We start from the raw sequence: 22,726 nt of genomic DNA on the forward strand, positions 1-22,726 counted from the left end.
ATTAAGTTTTTCAATATGAAAAATAAATTGGCTGTGGTTATTGCTGTTATTGATGTTAGAGTAAAGTGGGTGCATAACCCATAAAGGAGTGGTTACTTTTCGGATGGCTAGAGAGAAACGTGCTGTATTAACATCTGTTAGCGTTACAAGTAAAAGAATCTGCAGTAACATTTAACCAGCACAGCTCGTATTTCTTCTTTATAATGCATGAGGCGGGTGATTAAATGAGAACAAGAAGTTAGTTGTTTATGTGGCCTAAAGCAAGTGAGGTTGTTTATCTCAAAGAGACCTGGTGAATGTGAATGATGGATCATCGTCATGGTTTATTTTGGGAATGTCTCTGGGTCTGAGAGCAACCGAGTAAACTATTTTAGTTGGTCCAGTATACTTCTGCTGTAGCTTTTTCACATTAAAAGCAGTTGTATACTTTTAGAAGAGAGATATTATGCTGGGACAGTCTGCATCAGTAAGACATTGAGTGTTATCGGGCAGGATAGTGGTGCAGTATTTAGAGTTGTCGCCTCACAGCAAGAGGTTTTCCTGTTCAGTTCCCGGGTGGGGTACCTTCTGCATGGAGTCTGCATGTTCTCCCTGCATTCACATGGTTTTCCTCTGGGAGCTCCGTTTTCTTCCCACATTCCAAAGACATGGGTCTGGAGTATTTCTCCCCAAGTCTCAGCTGAAAATGGGCTCTGTCCCAGTCAGCCTTTCCTGGTAAACAAATGTTAAATAAATAAATAAAATAAATAAATTATGAGCAATGAAGATGCAGTGTTCTGATGTTCCAATTACTGCCTTGCTTTTATTATTAGGTGGAGTTCGGCAAACTCACAACTTTTTACTTTTTGTTTTGGGATGCGTACAAATCATAAATGTATTTTATTAGTATTTATTTTGTAATTTATGTATTTTATTTTATTTATATGTATTTATCTCTATACTACTTAACAGAGCTATATCAGAAAACACCATCCCACCAGTCTGGAAAACGTCGTACATCATCCCTTTACATAAAGGTGGAACATCCACTGACCTCACCAACTATCGCCCTATTGCCATCCTGTCCCAACTAGCAAAAATTCTTGAAAAATGTATACATTACCGACTTAATGCCATACCTACTTAATAACCAACTTCTCTCTCGTACCCAGCATGGATTCCGCTCTGCCCACAGTACAACCACAGCCTTTCTTTCCTTTACAAACCTCATCAACCAAAACAGGCACTTATGTAAACTAACATCTGCCATATTCTTGGACCTGTCAAAAGCCTTCGATATGGTCAACCATCCTAAACTCCTCCATTCCTTTACTAATCTTGGCCTTAGTGATCACGCACTAGCCTGGTTCCACAACTATCTACATGATAGACAACAAGCAGTTTGATTGGACAACAACCTATCCTTATTGCTGCCTATTACCACAGGAGTCCCACAAGGTTCCATTCTGGAACTCCTACTATTCTCCATCTTCATTAATGATCTCCACAGCATCTGCCAAGATACAACTGTTATATAATACGCTGTCGACTCAACATTAGTCTGCTCAGCCACAACCCACACAAACTCCTCTCCATTACCCAAAAAGCCTTCCAGTTTACCAAAACCTGTTTTTTAACAAAAACCTATTACTTAATCCCAGAAAGACCAAAGTGTTGCTATTTAAACCAAACAAATCCACCTCAGTGCCCAACACATTCAATACTGTGTCCAGAGATGGGACTATCATCTCTCCAGACACTCATACTAAACTGCTAGGAGTGACCATTGGCAACAACCTCAAGTTCAAACTACATATAAATCAAACTATTAAAAACATTCACAAAAAAAAAATGGGCAGTCTTTATAAAAACAAACCATTTCTAACCCAACCTGCTAGAATAACCATAGCTCAAACCCACCTCCTCTCCACACTATTCCCACCTTCACCAACCTACCCAAAACTGAAATGGCCAAGCTTAACATCTAATGCAATCAAATTGCCAAATTTGCTACTGGTGCCCCCTACCGTGTCCACCACTGTCATTCGGGTCTATATTATAAGAGCAAACACTTAAGATAGAGAACGCTGTATAATCGACCCTAAAATATCGAAACGGCAAAATGATAAATACACAGAATAGTGATTTTTGTTTTGCTCTGTAAAAAAAAAACAAAAAAAAAACACACACACAAAGTAAAGTGGGGGCTTTGCCCCCCACACCAACCACACCCCCCCTACATAAATATACACCACATTGCACTACAGTGGAGGAAATGGCAAAGTCCTGAACATGGCCCAGTGATTTTTTTCCCTGGGGAAAAAAAAATCGCTGTTCCGTGTGTTCGGGATTTCGCCGTTTAGATTAAAAAGGTTTGATTAAACAGCATTCGCTATTTTAAGCATTCACTGATTAAATAGGGAACCTGTCATTCACTAAATTAACTTAATTGGCATGAATTCCCAAATCTGCTCTCATTCCATCATTTTTCTTTCGCCCATAAACTCCTACTACTACTTGAAAAAAAAAACAGCACTATCTAATCTACTTAAACTACAAACTAATACCAGACAACTTCGCTCTAGTGATAAAAGACTAATCAAGGTGACCAAAAGCAATAACACAGCAGGTGACTCCCTCTTCTCTAACTACATAGGTAAAATTTAGAACTCATTACCTTCTGCCATTACCTCAGCCAACTCAAAGGTTACATTCAAGAAACTACTAAAAGAAAACCTAAAACTCACATGGCTATGCCTTTGCTACCCACCAGGTTGACCTATATCACACACACCCTCTGACCCACTCTCGTGCTCCCATTCACTTTTATTCCTTGAAGAAGAATCGTGACTCCTTCGTATCGTGCATCACCTGTGAATGCCCATGCCAACAGTCCACAATTATACACATTCCAACTTCAGACCCAACCACTTCTCACAAAACTACTCTAACATCCTCTTCCATCCCCCTCTTACTTACATTTGTCTCAATCAATGTTATTACTGGAAACCAGTACATTCTAAGTACTACTTTACTCTAACTTATAAACCATGGAATTTTGTTAAAACTTGTGACTACCAATGAATATTGTACTTTGAATATTGTTATGAATACTTGCTTGCTATGCAGAAACCTCATACTTGTTTGTTCACTGTGGAGCATTTCTCCCTGGGCCTCCGCTGAAAATGGACAAGTATCCAGTCGGACTCTCCCGGTCAACAAATGTAAAATAAATAAAATAAATAAATAAATTATTATGCAAGAACTTAACAGTATACAACCTATATTTGTTTGACTCTGAAATAAACATCTTGTAGTGTTTGAAATTTTATTACAGAATTAAAAAATAGAAAGTATTACTGGGAATTGTAACCTATCATTTAAAAATTCAGCATACAGCTGTTGTGTGCCATTCAGAAGTTAAACATGGTCTAAACTCTTGGCTAGGCTTATAAGGGCCTCGCGACCAATAACCTAGTAACTTCCTATGCTCCTATAAACATGCAGGTCCTGTATTACCTCTGCACCTAAACACATCGTCTTATTAGTAGTAGAATATACAAATTTGTTGTCCAGGAAAAAAAATCCAGGAAGTAATAATTATGCCAGTAACATTCCCAGGAAAAAAACAATAAGAAGTGGTAATAATGCCAGTACAATTCCCTATATATTCAAGGTTTTAGAAACAGGCTTTTACATACAGGGAGCAAAAATAATCAAAATCTGACTGGGTGGCAACCCTTTGAAAAATGATCAGTAGTAAAGGGGGTTATATAATCATTAGTGTGCCTTCTCAAGAGGACAGAGTAGGGGCTTGAGAACAAGATGAAATGCACCCACTGCTTCATTTTTATTAGAAACTGACAGAAGCATCATGAGAAAAATTTTTTTTTTGGGGGGGGGGGGTATGAAAGTACATGCCATTAGTGTTACTTAATCAGTTAAACTGTCTTCTTAGGGCAAGTGCCATGGTTGCTGGGGGTATTTTATGAAAATGTTATTACAGTTTTTATTTATGGACAATTTATGTAATTATACTGTCAAAAGAGGTGCACTATTTCAGAAGGGGCACATACAACTAGGGGTAGTATGTGTGCAAAAGAAGATGAATTTTGTATTTGTTTTGCTTTAGAAACTCAGTTGAACCAATGTTAATCCTTTCAAGTTGCTTTACTTTAATTTCACAGCAACTGTAACATGGATGTCAGTCTAAATTCATTTTCCAGCAAATAGACATATGTCAGAGGTTACAAAGGGAATGTTCCAGTCACTCCATTAGGCTTACAGTTTGTGTACTTGCACTTTATACCTACATTAGCTGCACTGTTACTAGAGTGCACGTGTATGCTGAAGGCATAGGTGCATTATCTTTTTCAGTAACTTTGAGAACAAATGTCCATATATTTTGACCACAGTCCAGAAATGTATTTGTTTATTTTGTCTAGATGTGTTGAGCACAGGCCTTTTAGCTATGATTCCAGTTTACACTTTCTATATGTCAAGAGTTTGCAAAGGCAATTAACTTAGTCAGTCCGTTAGGTTTGCAGTCTGAGTACTTGCACATTACAGCTAGGGAGAGCACACATATGCTGAATGTGTTATTCCATTGTATTTTTCAGTAATTTTGAGTTCTTGTGATATAAATGTCCAAATGTTGTGACAGCTGTCCACCAAATGTTTGGTTGCTTTGTGGAAATATGTTGACCATAGGCCTTTTACCTGTATTTCCAGCCTATATGTATGTGGAGTTTGCAAAGGGTATATACTGGTCTCGCCATTAGGCTTGCAGCCTGTGTACTTACATTTTACATCTAAGTTATTTGTACTGCTACCAAAGTGCACAGTTATGCTGAATGTCATCATCATCATCATCATCATCAACTCCCTTTTTGCCACTTTCTACATGGAGTCAGGGTGTCATTTTAACTGTTGCTATCTCCATGTATTCAGTGCCACATTCCTACCTTCTTTAACACTCATCTCATGCCTGACTGTCGCAGGTCTTCTCTTACACAATCCATCCACCTCTTTGCTGGACACCCTTGTTTCTTCTTGTCTTCTTCCTGTCAGTCCCAAATTTTCTTCACCAGATTGTCTTCTGTTTTCTCCACATGTACCCAAACCACTGTAGAATGTTCCCTTTGACCTTTTTTGCAATTGGAGCTACTTTGGCTTCTGCTCTGATATCCTAATTTCTTCATCTGTCCTACAGTGTACATCCTACTACCCTTCTCAGGCACTTCTTCTCCATCACATCTAATTTCCTCTGCCTTTACTGCCCATGTTTCTGTACCATTCAATAGTACTGGTCGCACCATTGTTTTGTACCCCTAACTTTTCAGCTTCTTTGGCATTCTTCCATCATACACTACACCTGTCACTCTTTGCCAGTTGTCTGCAGACCCTCTGATTCTAGCTTTGACTACCTCATTCAGACTTCTCTTCTCCAAAACCACCCCTTCCAGACACTTGAAGCTGTTAACCTGTTCCACTATTTTCATTTCTTTCTCACTTCACAGCTTCTTTTTATTTCCCCTTTTGCTGCCATTACAACTGTCTTATTTGTGCTCAGTTTCATCTCATGTGCCTTCAGTTTTGTATTCCATTCCCCTATCCTTTGCTGAAGTTCTTGCTCAGAGTCTACCTGTAATGCCACATCATCTGTATACAGTAACTTTATTGATCTGTCCCCTCTGACTTGTTTGCTAATGTAGTTCATCACCAGTATGAACAGCAGTGGGTGCAATGCCAAACCAGTGACGCACTCCGACTGGGAACCACTCTGTGAGACTGAACACTGTTTGTACTTGAGTGATTGGGTCCTTGTACATAGTCTGCACCAATTCTACTAATGCTTCTGGGTCTTCAAACCACTGCACGACTGCTCAAATCAGCTTTCTTGGGACCTCATCATATGCTTTCTCCAAGTCTAGGAATGAACAGTTGGATTCTTTCCTCATCTCTAACTTCCCAACTGTCTGTCTCTGCAAATATTAGGTCAGTTGTGCTGCATCCTGATTTGAATCCGAACTACTCATCTCCAGTCTTACTTTCAACTATACTGATTATTATAATCTAAAAACTGTCCCCACGCGATTGATTGGATAATTAGTTTGTACTGTGATTAGGTCAATTAATGATGTTTGGTATAAAATGGTTTGTTCATTGTGACTATTTTATTCTGAAGAAGTCTCTTGGAGACAAAAGTGAAGATTAAAGTTTTTATTCACTAAAGTTTGAGATTTGTTCTGTTCTTTAAGTCTTTGTTCTCCAAGTCTTGGTGAATTATTTCAGTATACTGCATATTTATTTGTCAATTACCCACTGTAGAACTTTCATGCAGTTTGACAGGAGTTTGATACCTCTGTACTGTCCACAGTTGTGAATATCCCCTTTTTTTCTTGAACACTGGAACTTGTATGCTTATTCACCAGTCGTCTGGGATACGCCTTTCTCTCCATACTGCTGTGTGTACCCTCAGGGACCATTTCTTCCCTATCTCCTCCAACATCTTTATTATATCTGCTGTGACCTCTTCTGAGTCTGCTGCTTTCCCTCACTTCATTTTCCTTAGTGCTGTTTTTGTTTTTTCTAAATTGGGCTCCTCCTCTTCTTTCACTTTAGACTGTGTCTGGGGCAGTACAGCTTCTGTGGTGTTTTCTTCATTCAGAGGCTGCTGGAAGAACTACTTCCAGCTGCCTTTGATGTCCTGTGGGCTGGTGAATAGGTTGTTGCTGACATCCCTTGTGAAGGGTGTCTGACTATCTTCTTCATCTCTATCTTTGTCTTGCAACCTGATATAGTTTCTTTGTGCCATCTGATGAGTCACTTTGCAGAAGTTGGTAGAGTGCCTCTGATGCCTTGTTATTTGCTACTGTAACTCATCTCTTAGTCTCTTTGTTAGCCAACCAGTATCCCTTCTTAGCTTGGTCTATCTTTCCTGTCTCCCACTTTTTCGTATACTCCTTTCTTTGGATGACTTTCTGGACTTTTGTATTCCACCACCAGCTGTCCATAATACCTTATTTCCATACCTGGCTCTGCCACATATCTGTTCTGTAGTCCTCACTCATGCTGTTTTGAGGCACTGCCATTTTTCTTCATCTCCACCTATTTTCTCTCCTTCTTGAGGAGCTAGAGCCCTGAATAATGCTTTGAATTATTGTGCTTTCTCTCCAGTCAACTTCCAGGTCTTCAGACTGATCTCTGTTAACTGTAGAGCATTCTCTGGCCACTGCTTAGGTTCATAGGTTCATAGGTTGGTACTAGGCTATCAGCCCTAGGGCCTATACAAGCCTAGCCATAAAAGTTCCCTGGCTATTTCTTCCCACATTATTTACTTTCCTGGACCCCTGTCTAGCAGGGCGACTGACGTGATCCCTGGGGTGAATTTCCTTTCTCCCATCCAATCGTCAAGGTTCCTCTTGAAGAGGTCCAAAGAGGCACTCTGCTTGACATGTATGGGCAATCTATTCCAGAGTCTGGGGAGTCTCTGGGTCAGGAACCTATCCCTCCAGCATGTTTTGTTTATTGTGATGACAAGGTTTAGATCCCTGGAGCGTGTAGCTCTGAGGGATTGGGATTTCTTTAAGTGTAGCATGTCCAACAGCTCTGGGTTTGACATGGCCTTGTATGTTAAGCAGAGATCGCCTCTGAGTAGACGATATGCGACAGAGTATAGCTGGAGTTTTTTAAGGCGGTCAGCGTAGGGCATTTGCTTTAGGCCTGTAATTCTTTTAGTGAGGTATTTCTGAGGCCTTTCCAGTTGTTGCAGATGTCTTGAGAGGTACATACCAAATGGGGCGTTGTATTCTATAATGGGTCTAATGAGGGATGAGTACAGTGGGACAATGACCTCCTTTTTTCTGGATGAAAAGCCCTTCGTGATGAGGTGTGCCACATAGAAGGATTTCCTGACTGTTGTGGCGATGTGGTTATCGAAGGTGAGACCACTGTCCACCTGTGTCCCTAAGTCTCTTATCACACTTTCTGTGTTTAGTGTACTGCCACCTATATGGTAATTCATGGATACATGTTTTTTCCCAAAGGGGATAACAATACATTTCTTGGCATTGAGCTTGAGCCCATGGCTTGCAGCTGATTGTGGCAACTAGTAGTTTATGCTCTGGGCTGACTGCTTCACTGGGGATTACTTTGCAATTGATGACTCTAAACCCTTGCTTTTTCCTTACTAGGAGGAAGTCTATCTGATTTCCATGTTGGTCACTCTTGTTATGTAATCTTTTGACTGTCTGTCTTGATGAACCATGTGTTGGCCACCATCAAGCCATTTGCCAGACAGAAGTCTAGAATGGTCTGTCCTTCTTTATTCCTGTTGTCCCACCCATGTGACCCCAAGTAGTCCTCATATCCTGTTCTGTCTGTCCCGATATGTGCAGTCAGGTCTCCATTATCAGCACCAATTCATACTGTCCTGTTTTATCTAGTAATTCCTGCAACTGTTGTCTGATTATCATAGGAGGTTACTAGCGTGTTGACCCAGAGTTCATTTCAAGCCTAGCCATTTCATCCAAATGTAATACCGTAGGTACTTTAGTCAATACCCAGGATTGTATTTGGTAATGACTGCCATGTGCGGGAAGATTGTGGGAGCTATCCCCGGTAAGAATTTATGGTGCCTCATCCACTCGGTCAGGTTCCTTTTGAACAGTGTCATAGAGGTGCTCTGCTTCACATTAATTGGCAGCCTGTTCCAAAGATGTGGCATTCGCTGGGAGATAAATCTGTCCCTCAGCCATGTGTCCAGCTGATTCTTGAAAAGAAATAATGAATTTGACTGATGAATGAACATAGGTAACTTATTCCCCAGATCTACCATTGAGATAAATATGTAGCTAGACACAATACATGTAACTGATAGAGAAAAAAAAACAGTCTGTCTAATCTGGATTGGTATGGCATCCCACTAATCTCTGGAATTCTTTTTGTAAGTTTACATTGGATGCATTCAAGTAATAATAAGTGGTATATTATATTCAATGATTGGATGATTGGACAAACATAATTCACAATTCCTAAGAATTAAACTAACCACTTGGAATGATTTAACTTTGATTTTTTTTTTAATGATACACTTCATAGGTGCGTACTAAGCTAATGGCCCTGAGGCTTTACAAGCCTAGCCATAGGATTACCCTGGCATAGTGCCACCCAGCCTTAGTTCCCAGTGCCTCTGTTGAGTAGAGCCACTAGTGGTATCCCTGGAGTGAATTTTCTGTTTCCCATCCACTCATAGATTTCTCTTGAAGAGGGTCAGCGAGATGCTGTGCTTGACATGTATGGGAAGTCTGTTCCATAGCACGGGCAGTCTCTGGGTTATGAACCTGTCCCTCCAGCATGTTCTTTTAATTGTGGTAATGAGGTTGAGGTCTCTGGAGTGTGTGGTGTGGAGGGATTGGGATTTCTTTAGATGTAGCATTTCTAACAGAGCTGGGTCAGACATGGCTTTGTAAGTCAAGCAGAGATTGCCTATAATTAGGCGATATGAGACAGACAATAGTTGGAGTTTTTTGAGTCTGTCCATATAGGAGAAGTGTTTAAGGCCTAGGATCCTCTTTGTGAGGTACTTTTGTGAGCTCTCCAGTTGTTGCAGATGTCTAGTGAGGTACATGCCAAATGTGGCATTGTACTAGATGATTGGTCTATTGAGGGAAGAGTAGAGGGAGGCAATGACCTCTTTCTTCCTGGATGCAAAACCCTTAGTAATGAGATGTGCCACACAGAAGGACTTTCAGACCACAGTGGCAATGTGGTGATCAAAAGAGAGGTTGCTGTCGACCTGTGTTCCCAGATCTCTTATAACGTCTTCTGTGTTCACTGGACTACCATCAATGCAGTAATTCATGGGAACTGGATTTTTCCCAAAGGGGATGATGACACTTTTTTGGCATTGAGCTTAAGGGCATGGTTCTGACACCAGTCGTTGGTCACAGTGAGGCCATTTTGTAGGATGTCTGCATCACTTGGGGCGTTAGTAATAGCTCCCAACTTGCAATCATCTGCAAACTTTGTCAGCCAGAGTCCCTTCCTGTTGGCCTGGACTTCAGAGAAGTAGATACCAAACAGGAGAGGACCCAGGACCAAACCCTGTGGCACTCCACTCGTGACTAATTGGCAGTCTGACTTGGAGTCAGCTACTTTCACACTGTGGGTTCTATCTGTGATCCAGTTTGCAACCCACCTAGTGATATAGGGGTTGATGCCAAGCTTAGTGAGTTTTTCTATGATTCCTGTGTGGGGAATGGTATCAAAAGCCTTGGCCAGATCAAGGTAGGATGTATGAACCATCTTGCCTTCATCTACAGCTCTGGTGACTGACTCAAAGAAGTCAACCAAGTTGAGCAGACATAATCTACCCTTCACAAAACCAAACTGTGTGGGATTCAAAGTTTGGAGATTCCCTATATCCTAGTTTATTAGGTCCATGATGATGCGTTCCATAGCTTTGCATATCAGACTCATCAGTAATGGGGCGATAGTTCCCAGGGTCTGTAGTTGCTCCTCCTTTGTGGAGAGGGATAACTGTAGCAGTGCGCCATTTGGCAGGGACAAAGCCTGAGGTGAGGCTGTGATTGAACAGAGCACACAGGTGAGGTGCCAGTTCACTCTGTAGTTCATGTAGAACACAACAAGGGATATTGTCAGGTCCCATAGAAGCTGTAGTCTTGGCCTTGGACAGTGCTGTTTTAACCTGTGCAGCAGTAATGCTGGGTGCCTGGCAATCTACTGGTATTGTGATTGGTCCTTGGTGGTGGTGGGGGGGTAAAGTTGGCACTGAATCTGTTGGCCAGTATACTGGCAATATCTGTTGGCTCAGTATAGGAGGTACCATTGTGCAGTATCTCAGAGCAAATCTGGGTATTGCAGTGGAGATTCTTTACATAACTATAGAAGGCCTTATGGTTGTCTTTACTATCTGCTGCAATTCTGTTTTCATACCTAGCTTTAGAGGATTTGATGGGGGAATCTCAACTTTTTGTTGAGGCAGATAAGGGAGTTTTTCCAGTCTTGGGACTTCACCTTATTCCGCATCAGTTTCCTCCTTCTGTTATAGAGTTTGTTTATGGCAGGGGACCACCAGATTGACTTCCTTTTTTTGGAGGAGAGTGTCTTGGTTCTACTGGGTATGGCGAGATCCATGCATTTGTATGTGTTTGTACAGTGCATTGGTGTATGATTCTGCAGTCATGCAACTATTCTCCATTTGCATGGGTGCCATGATGTTAGCCACCTCTGTTTTTAGGATCCCAAAGTTAGCTTTGGAGAAGTTTTTCATGGTGGTTACCTTTGCTAGGGGGGTGGGAGGGATGCGGATTTCCAAGGTGATTAGTTTGTGGTCAGATCTAACCAGGGAGGAGCTAACTATTGGTGTGGAGCAACGGTCGCCCATGTTAGTAATGACCAGGTCAAGAATGTTGCTACCTCTAGTGGGGGTAAGAACGAGCTGGTCCAGGGCATTGGAATTAATGAACTCCAGGAAACGTTGGGCAAGTGTATTGTTACATGAGTAGTTTACCCAGTTAATGGAGGGGTAGTTCAAGTCGCCTAGTAAGAAAGTATTAGGTTGGATCCTAATATTCTCCAGGGTGCTTAGGAACGTGGAGTGCAAGTCTTGGGACATGGTTGGGGACCTATAGCAGGCTATGACCTGAATCGTTGTCTTATCCAATGTTAGCTGCATCTAAAGTATATCTGATGTGTTATGTTTGGCTACCAGTCTGGAGGTGTGCACATCCTTTATGAATATGGAGACACCACCGCCTTTGGAGTTTTGGTCTAAGTTCTGGGGCCGAAAGGTGTGGAATGAGTTATAGCCTGGTAGTGCAGGGGTGCTTTCTGCTGCCTTGAACCAGGTCTCTGTTACACCACAAATGTCGATGATCTCCATTTTAAGGAGTGCCTCAAGCGAGTGCATTTTGAGATTTAGACTTCTGGCATTGAGCAACATGACCCTCAGATATCCTGTACAAAACTCATGCTAAGACAAATCTTGTTATTCTAGTGACTTTTTAAGTGTATATGAACAATATTTAAAATCTGTTCCTATTTTTTAGCCCCCCCCCCATTATTTTAGGCTTTGTCTAGAGATTTCTTGCTGTAGGAAGTTGAGAGGAGGTATGCCTTTAATTTAAGAAATATTAAGTGCAAAGAGTTCAGATTATGTTTAATTTCTGCTTTAATTACTACCTGCTGTTACCCCCAGATGGTGAACACATACACATCTCAGTCCTGTGCATAAGCAGATGTGAAGTACAGCTGTTCTGCATTGAGACAGTTCTCTGCATTGCAAGGCACCTGAGGAAGGATGGATGTGGGGTAGTGTGCTGAAACATCTACCAACCACAGCCATTATTGGATGACCGAGGTAATATGCTGAAGCAGCATTCAGCAACCCAGTCACATGTATCAAGAAGGAAACAGAGAAGGCTGTTGTCCTGGCAACCAGAAAGGGCACATTATCAACTGGGGACAAATGGCTCTTAATGGAAGTACTATGCACATATATTGCAGATTACTAGTATGTCAAATTATTGAATAATGTTTATTAATTTTTTATTAATATGTCAATTTATTTATTGATTTAAATTTATTTACTGGGAATTGAGCACTGATAGCGTGTGATGAATTACAATCCCAACCTGGGAATACAAAGAATGTCAGAATTGCACTTAGTGAGAGATATAATGAAAATACACCTCTGTAAAATACCATTATCAGCTAACAAAAATGTAAAGAGTTTCTACAGTTGTAATGTACATTATTTACAATAAATAAAGACAAGTTTCGTTTAAAAAATGAAATGTCTGTGTGATAATTTTAGGTATGTAATATCTAAGTGTGATGATAGGATAGCTGAGTGGAGTTAAGGATTTTAGACAGAATTTGTAAGTAGAAAAGCAGAAGTTTTGTTAAAGAAACTATTTTGTGAGGGAAAGGTATAGATTGGTACAACAGAATGTGTCATATGAGGGACAGTAAAAGCAACACTAGTAGGAAAAACAGAGTGATGTATCTCAGGTTAGGTGATATGGTTGGAGGAGACCATATGGATATGGGCCTTTACCTGAGCCCTAAATTTAGGATAGGATGAGGGGACTTTTATTTGTAGGGGAATATTTTCATGTAGTTTTGGACCTAATATAAATAAGTTGTTACTTGTACAATGGAGTTTAGTTTTTGGTGGGTTGCTTTTTGGAAGCAGTGTAGTTGTGGTTTCTGAGGGTGTAAGAAGAAAGTTGTCAAGCAGGTTAACTGCTAGTGGAGAGAAGGTCTAGTTAACTAGAAGTTTGAATAGTTGGAATCCTAGGATAAAGTCAATCCTTTGTTAAACAGAGAGCCATTTTGCTTTTCTTCAGTGTTTTCAGTACTGTTCATTTTTTGGGGGCTAGGTAATAAATCTAAAAAAATGATTGCTTATTTGAATGTCTGTGGAGTTTATTTTTGATGCTAAGGAGGGTAAACAGTGTGCTTGGTGCAGAAACAAGACACAAGACTGGGATGCCACATGTGGTAGTAGTGACCTCTAGCTCACAGGTATTCCAAATTACTGTTGTGGTGTTCTGTGTGCTCCAGGATATGTTTTAAGCAACACTCCCAACCCATGGTTGCATTTTGTTGAGATGTCATTAGAATCATCCTGAGCAGCACTTCTCTCCAGGCATCAGTAGGATTTTCATGAATTATATACTTGTTTTGAGGTTTATTTTGTCTTGGATGTTACTTCCCATTCAATTGTTCAGTGTTCTCAGGCACTCTTTTCACAGGCAGGCAATATTCAGCATTTGAGCCACAGTAAACAGTCCCACCATATTATACAAAAATGGAGAACAGCAAACAGTGCACAAACAAGAATCCACATGAAATAACTTCACTAACCAGCCTTTAATCACCAGAAAACACAATCGCTTATTCAGTAAGCGCTTTCGTCTTGTAAAAGACTTCCTCAGACTGAATAACAAATCCATTTCCTCTACTGATATTTAAGCAAGCATCAACTTAATCATTCAATAATCGATTAATTAATTATCAATCATTTGAATTAATTAAACATTGCAATCAACTTTAAAAGCAACATATGAAAAAATGTATGAAAAAATGGCACAAACAACTTTCATAAAACATACAATTAAATATACACTATTCTAAAAAACAGTATATTTCTCCCCACTTTATAACAAACATATTTAATGTTTCAACTTTCTTCTTTTAAGGTATACCTTAAAATTCTCTTTATCATTAAGTCCAGGGGGATGACTAGCATTTAATTTTAAAATCCAACAATACTCCTTCCACTTTAACTCATCTTCAGCTGTGAACTTATTGTTAGAATTAGGAACTTTATCTAATGCCATGAATGTAGGACTGCCTAAGCAATCTGTGTTCTTATAATGCCTACCCCATGCATTAGTAGTTTCTTTTTTATGTACTGCATATAAATGCTTCCTAATTCTTTTGTGCAGCTCCCTGGTGGTCATACATACATAAAAAGGGGAACATTGTGAGAACACTGATAAAATATACTACAAACTTCATCTTGCAAATATTTTCACTCAATATATGTAATTTAACATTATTAATATTTATTTCTGTGGGCCTTTTATATATGAACCTACAATATTCACAATTAAGATATCTAACCACCACTTCTTTTGTTTCATTAATGTATTTAATTTTGTCTTGAAAAATACCTTTAAAATGTTTTCCTTTTTTGTTTACAAAAATAAGTTAATCTCTCACAATTTTATTAATTTCAGGAAAACTACCCATAATCTTTCAATTCCTCTTAAATAAACTTTTAATCTCACCTCCATCTATAGAATACGGCACAACTATGCCTAATTCATATTTATTACTCTGATTATTACATTCAGAGGGGGCACTATTTTCTATAGTATTACATCTATTAACATTTTCTCTATTTCTATTTACTTTAATTAATTTTTCTAACAACATTTCTTTTGGGTAGCCCCTAACTACAAACTTTTCACATAATATTTTACTTTCTTCCTGAAACTTTTCATTGCAGTCTAAGTCACTCACTCTCCTCAACTGTCCTTTTACAATATTTTTTTTGATGTAACCAGGGTGCATACTATCATATCTGAGGTATGCATTATTCTGAACATTTTTCTTATATATTTTAGTACTAAGTTTATTACCTTGTTTATAGACTTCTACATCTAAAAAACATATACTTCTACAGTCATAGTTTCAAGTAAAACTTAAATAATCGCATGCATTATTAATCTCATTCAAAAAACAGCAAAGTTCATTAATTTCACCCCTCCAGACAAAAAAAGGTCATCATTAAATCAACCATAGTATAACACATACATAAAATATTTATTGTTTTTAATATACAACCTTTCCCTTGTATTCATAAAAAGATTGGCATAGCTAGGGGGCATTGCTGCACCCATAGCCACGCCATTTGTCTGTTGATAAAATGTGCCATTAAATTCAAAAAAATTATGAGATAATATAATATCTAATATCTCTATAATAATAGAAATTTCTTCTTTGGTATAGCATCGGGAATCAACAAGCTCCTTATTAACATAGTCTATCCCTATGTCATTGGGTATAACGGTGTACAAGGAATTGGCATCCATAGTCACCAGATAGTCACCTTGCTCAACCTCCATTCTTTTTATGCAGTTAGCAAATGTATCTCTAATATACGTATCTCCAGCTTTCACTACCTTTTGCAATTTCTTATCTATGTAAATGGCCATCGCCTCTGTTTTGCATCCTCCACTTGCTACAATCAGCCTTATAGGGGGACAGTTCAAGTTTTATGTACTTTGGGCAAACCAAATATTTTACTAATATTTGGATTTTCTTTAACAAAAAAACTTGCATCTCTAATAGAAATCCTCCTTTCACATAACCATTCTTCTATCATAGAATCTATAAATTTGTAAGACCATGTTATTTGATTAAAACTAACCTTCTTCTAGTAGTGAACATCTTGTAAAATAACAGTCATAGCATTCAAGTAAGTAATTTTATCAAAAATCACAACAGCCTTGCCTTTATCAGCTTTTAATATCACAATACTTGCATCATTGTTTAAATCATTCATAGCTTTTCTTTCTTCATCTGACATGTTATAATATTTATTAACAGGTTTCTTTGACAAAAGATCCCTTGGCTGTTTTTCCCTTACATTTTGAAATGCCTCCAATTCTGGCCTCAACGGAGGGTAAAAACAACTCTGCTTAGTGCAAACAGTCGATAATACATTTCCACCACTATTTTCATTGTTGTACATCCATTTCAAATTTAACCTTCTAACAAAGTCTCTCAAGTTATTTAAAGTCTCACAAATATGTGCTCTTGACGCCGGTACAAAAGTCCAACCTCTGCTCAAAACAGAGATCTCATAATGCCCCAAACATCTATGTGAAAGATTAACAATTTTGAAATCACTTTCAGAAACAATGCCTTTATCTAGTTATTTTTTCTTTTTCTTCCACGATGTATTCTATTGAGGGGTTTTCCACTTTTTCTGTATGTTTCCCTTCGCTGGTCCCATAGTTACTTGGGCCCACGATCTCCTTCCCGTACCGGAATCCTGATAAACATTTACACCCTGAAAAGGGCATTTATTATTTGTAGTGTTCGATACAATAACAGTAGCAATGTTTCCACTTGTGCTTGCAGAAACATTTTCGATAGTCTCACTCTGTATTTCCCTCTCTCTAGCCGTCTGCTCTGGCTTCCTCACCTGAACTTCCGGCCCTGCAGTTGCTTCTCTTGCTTCCAGACTGACCATTGCAATGTAAGATGTATAAGCCACACACTGTTCATATTCAAGACAATCCCTCTCATATTTCTTAAGCTTTCTTTGCTTAAAAATATAATTTTCTTTGATTAATCTGTCTTGTATCAGACAAATTCTTGTTTCAAAGTTCTCACTCCTAGCATTTCTTTTGAGGGAAAAATATTTATCTTTGATTTCTTCATCTAATTCGTGGATTTCTTTGTTTATAACAGTCTACCAACATAGTCACATACTCAATGCCAGTTCTTTGATTCAGCTCCACCCATTTTTCAATGAGCTCATTTGGTAGGTCATTTCCTACCGGCATCTTGTTGATTCTTAAACCTCTAGGCACTCTCTTGGCTAAAGTGCTACTCTCAAAAAACATAACATCCCGCTTTAGTCTTTTTAACTCAACCATAGACTTCTCTAACACTGAGAAGCCTTCAGTGAGATTAATGCTAGCAGACTGAACATTATTTGTATTACTCAAATTATCCATGAACGGATTAATAGGTGCAGCAAGACAACCATTTAACAGTTCATCTCTGATTGTACAAAAAACAGGCTGCAAATTCACTGAAGTAGTGGCTTTGGTAGACAAATTACTGTTTACAGTCTTAGTACTACTCACATTGCCTTCTTTATCTGACATAAAAGACCCATTTAGTGTATCGTGGAGCGTAAAACCCGATGGTAAAACCAAAAAGCTGCTTTCTGGCTGGCTGTTCATAATTCCGATTCCAAAGAAATTATACAAAAATGGAGAACAGCAAACTGCGTACAAACAAGAATCCACTTAAAATAACTTCACTGAACAGCCTTTAATCACCAGAAAACACAATCGCTTATTCAGTAAGTGCTTTTGTCTTGTAAAAGACTTCTTCAGACTGAATAACAAATCCATTTGCTCTACTCATATTTAAGCAAGCATCAACTTAATCATTCAATAATTGATTAATTAATTGGCAATCATTTGAATTCATTAAACATTGCAATCAACTTTAAAAGCAACATATGAAAAAATGTATGAAAAAATGGCACAAACAACTTTCATAAAACATACAATTAAATACATAAAATACAAACAATTAAATATACACTATTCTAAAAAATAGTATATTTCCCCTCACTTTATAACAAACATATTTAATGTCTCAACCTTCTTCTTTTAATGTATACCTTAAATTTATCTTTATCATTACGTCCAGGGGGATGACTAGCATTTAATTTTAAAATCCAACAATACTCCTTCCGCTTTAACTCATCTTTAGCTGTGAACTTATTGTTAGAATTAAGAACTTTATCGTATACCAAAAATTTAGGACTGCCTAAGCAATCTGTGTTCTTATAATGCCTACCCCATGCATTGGTAGTTTCTTTTTTATGTACTGGATATAAATGCTCCCTAATTCTTTTGTGCAACTCCCTTATAGTCATACCTACATAAAAAGAGGAACATTGTGAGCACACTGATAAATATACTACAGACTTCATCTTTCAAATATTTTTCACTCAATATATGTAATTTAACATTATTAATATTTATTTCTGTGGGCCCTTTATATATGAACCTACAATGTTCACAATTAAGACATCTAACCACCACTTCTGAAAAATACCTTTAATTTTTTTTCCTTTTTTTGTTTACAAAAATAGGTTCATCTCCCTCAATTTTATTAATTTCAGGAAAACTACCCATAATCTTTCAATTCCTCTTAAATAAACTTTTAATCTCACCCCCATCTATAGAATATGGCACAACTATGCCTAATTCATATTTATTACTCTTATTATTATATTCAGAAGGGGCACTATTTTCTATAGTATTATATCTAAGGTTGCCACCCGTCCCGTTGTCAGTGGGACACTCACGGGTTAAGCCACCTTATCCTGTTGCCCGCTGTATCAAGTAGTCGGACCTGAAAAGTCCTGCTTTTGCGATCGCACTGAATTGCCATGGAAAAGTCGCAATTACTTCCGGCTTTTTCATGGCAGTTCACTTATGTCACCAACCCGGACCTGCAGGAAAAGCTGCTGCCTGTTAGGTCCAGGTGCTTTAATTCGTGCAGCAATTGGCTGCAATTCACGACAGGGGTGGGGATTGGGGGCAGGAAGAGCCCTGCAAAGAATCATGGTGGTAGGAGAGCTTTGTTTTAAGCGCTTTTACAGCCGATAAAAAAAGACTTCTTTTTCTTCTTCTTCTTTCGGCTTTTTCCCGGTTAGGGGTCACCACAGCGGATCACCTCGTCCGCACATTGAATGGCAGTGGAGTTTTATGGTGTCGAGTTGCCAGCCCGGCGCCCAACCTTCTACAGAAGGCACACTCATACGCACACCTAGGGCCAATTTAGAGTGTCCAATCCACCTACAGCATGTCTTTGGGATGTGGGAGGAAACCGGAGCACCCGGAGGAAACCCACGCGACCACAGGGAGGACATGCAGACTCCGCACAGAAGGCACCCCAGCCGTGGATCGAACCGGAGAACCTCTTGCTGTGAGGCGGCAATGCTAACCACTGCACCACCGTGGCCGCCCTAGCCGATAAAAAAATACTGCAAATTTTTATTTTTTTTTTTTTATATAACAAGCGAGCCAGCCAGCCATTCTGCTCCATCCAGCCAGCCAGCCATCCTCCTCCTCCTCTTCAGCCAGCCAGACATCCTTCTGCTCCAGCCAGCCAGCCAACCTCCAGCTAGCCAGCCAGCCTCCTCCATCCAGCCAGCCAGCTATCCTCCATTCAGCCATCCTCCTCCTGCAGCCAGCCAGCCAGCCATCCTCCTCCTCCAGCCAGCCAGCCATCCTCCTCCTCCAGCCAGGTAGCCATCCTTCTCTTCCAGCCAGCCAGCCAGCCAGCCAACCTCCAACTAGCCAGCCAGCCTCCTCCATCCAGCCAGCCAGCTATCCTCCATCCAGCCATCCTCCTCCTGCAGCCAGCCAGCCAGCCATCCTCCTCCTCCAGCCAGCCAGCCAGCCATCCTCCTCCTCCAGCCAGGTAGCCATCCTTCTCTTCCAGCCAGCCAGCCAGCCATCTATCCATCCACCCATCCGGCCATCCTCCATCCAGCCAGCCAGTCAGCCATGCAGCCAGCCATCCATCCATTCATGCAGCCAGTCATCCATCTAGCCAGGCATCCATCCATCCAGCAGCTACTCCCACCATCCATCCCCCAGCCATTCATGTAGCCAGCCATCCATCCAGTCATGCAGCCAGCCAGCTATGCATCCATTCGTTCATCCATCCATCCAGTCATTCATCCAGCTGCTACTCCAGCAGCCATCTGTCGTACCCATAACAGTATCTTCTTCACCACTCTGGTGGTGACGTCACGGTAGAGGGTGTGGCCAGTGCCATATTGGCCACACCCCATGCCCCACTTTGGCCCACTTAAAAGGTGGCAACCCTAATTATATATATATTAACATTTTCTCTGTTTCTACTTACTTCAATTAATTTTTCTAACAACATTTCCTTTGGGTAGCCCCAACTACAAATTTTTCACATAACATTTTACTTTCTTCCTGAAATTTTTCATTGCAGTCTGTTAAGTCACTCACTCTCCTTAACTGTCCTTTTACAATATTATTTTTGACATAACCAGGGTATATACTATCATATCTGAACAAAGACAGCACGTATGGAGCAACACGTATACAGTTCCACAGTAATCCACACGAATTGTTCACTCCAAACTCAAATAATTCAGCAAAATAAATCCACCGGATATAATTAAAATCCCAAAATCTATTTATTGGACTGCATATGAACTGCAAATGTTAAGCGCTTTCACTAGACTATGCTAGCTTTATCAGAACAATTAAAACAACTTGTAACACTCCATTTTAAATTAAAATTGGCGCCAAAACTAGGCTGTTCTTAAAGTGGCATGTAGTTAAAAAACATAAGAAATAGGATGAAAGATGGGTAACTGATCAACAAACTCAGATGTAAAGCTCCAAACAAAATAGCGTAATGACTTTTATTAAACGCTTTCGTCAAATGACTACTTAGAGGTAATTGTAGTTTTTTAAACAATCATGTTATTTAATTAGTTTTTAATTAGGTTATTGAATTATTGTATTATGGAATAATTGCCTTTTGTTGAAGTATTTATTGTGTATTTGCACTTTGTAAGAGTTTTCTGATGAAGTCATTTGACGAAAGCGTTTAATAAAAGTCATTGTTGGTCGAAGTGGTGGTTGTTATTTTACTAGTTAAAAAACATCTTAAGCTAGTATAATATATATACATATTCAAATACATTTATTACAATACTAAAAATCTTTGTATATATAAACTGTATAGTATATATAAATTATAGCATTAATAAACTATTCCAACAAATTATTACATGTGTTAACTATTTAACATTAAAAGAGGTTTGATAGAAAAATAATCATTGATGCCTGGTGATCTTGTGGCATCTGTCAGAACCTGCCAGTAGAGTTCTCTATAGGCTAAATAATTTTTAATATTACCTCCTCTAGGGTCACTTTTAATAATCTCTATGATGGCAAATTTAAACTTATGTTCACCCCCTTCTTCCTCTATATGCCTGGCTAATGCATTTTTCATGTCCTTATTTTTAATACAATACAGGTGTGCGTATATTCTTTGTCTAAATAATCTCTCAGTCTTCCCTATGTAAAATGAGGGACAGACCGTACACAAAGCAACATACACTAACATATTGGATTTACAGATACCTCTAGGTGAGTATATTTTGGTTCTATTCACATTTCTCAAAGTAATGGGACTATTTTCATATATACTTGAACATTGATTACAAGTCCCACATGTAGATGAAAATGGTGTTCCCTATTTAGATACATTGGTAAAAGTTGAAGATGGTATATTGAAGTCCACAGTATATAGGAAAGATACTTTTACTAATTCATATGTGGACTACAACAGTTTTCATCCCAGAAAAGTGAAAAGGAACATCTACAAAGGTCAATGCATTAGAGCTATTAGAATGTGCTCCAATTACAATGATATGGTTAGAGAAATTAAATATATTACATCTTTATTTTTAGATAGAGGGTATGATATAGAATTAATGAATGACGTATCTAAATATGTCATAAGTCAATGGGGAACAAAATATATACCATTACTAGGTCTAAATAGTGTATCTAAAGACACAGTAAATATTGGGACCAATGAACAATCTGTTATAGGGAGGAAAAAAATTTACAGTAATTACAACAGAGCCTGTGTAATAGAATTTGGTCCATTTAGTCATCTCATTAAAGACATTATTATTAAAAATTGGCGATTTCTAATAAATGACAAAGAAATTGCGGATGTATTAGGAACTGAACCTAGATTTGTGAATAAAATGGGTATGAATATTAAGAGAATTCTTGAACTAGGAAACAAGATTAAGTATAAAGTTAATGCACACACATCCAAGTGTGGGACTTGTAATCAATGTTCAAGTATATATGAAAATAGTCCCATTACTTTGAGAAATGTGAATAGAACCAAAATATACTCACCTAGAGGTAACTGTAAATCCAATATGTTGGTGTATGTTGCTTTGTGTACGGTCTGTCCCTCATTTTACATAGGGAAGACTGAGAGATTATTTAGACAAAGAATATACGCACACCTGTATTGTATTAAAAATAAGGACATGAAAAATGCATTAGCCAGGCATATAGAGGAAGAAGGGGGTGAACATAAGTTTAAATTTGCCATCATAGAGATTATTAAAAGTGACCCTAGAGGAGGTAATATTAAAAATTATTTAGCCTATAGAGAACTCTACTGGCAGGTTCTGACAGATGCCACAAGATCACCAGGCATCAATGATTATTTTTCTATCAAACCTCTTTTAATGTTAAATAGTTAACATATGTAATAATTTGTTGGAATAGTTTATTAATGCTATAATTTATATATATTATACAGTTTATATATACAAAGATTTTTAGTATTGTAATAAATGTATTTG

General features: G+C 38.7%; 1 protein-coding gene across 4 annotated transcripts in view; it reads left to right on the forward strand.

Moving 5' to 3' along the window:
* The window catches only part of LOC122799893 (E3 ubiquitin-protein ligase RNF14-like), an 826,975-nt gene that overhangs the window by 616,837 nt on the left and 187,412 nt on the right, over window positions 1-22,726 (forward strand). The gene's annotated exons all lie outside the window — the stretch shown is intronic.

This window comes from Protopterus annectens, chromosome 4.part0, assembly GCF_019279795.1.
Source record: "Protopterus annectens isolate FY-2018-M chromosome 4.part0, PAN1.0, whole genome shotgun sequence".
Taxonomy (NCBI): domain Eukaryota; kingdom Metazoa; phylum Chordata; order Ceratodontiformes; family Protopteridae; genus Protopterus; species Protopterus annectens.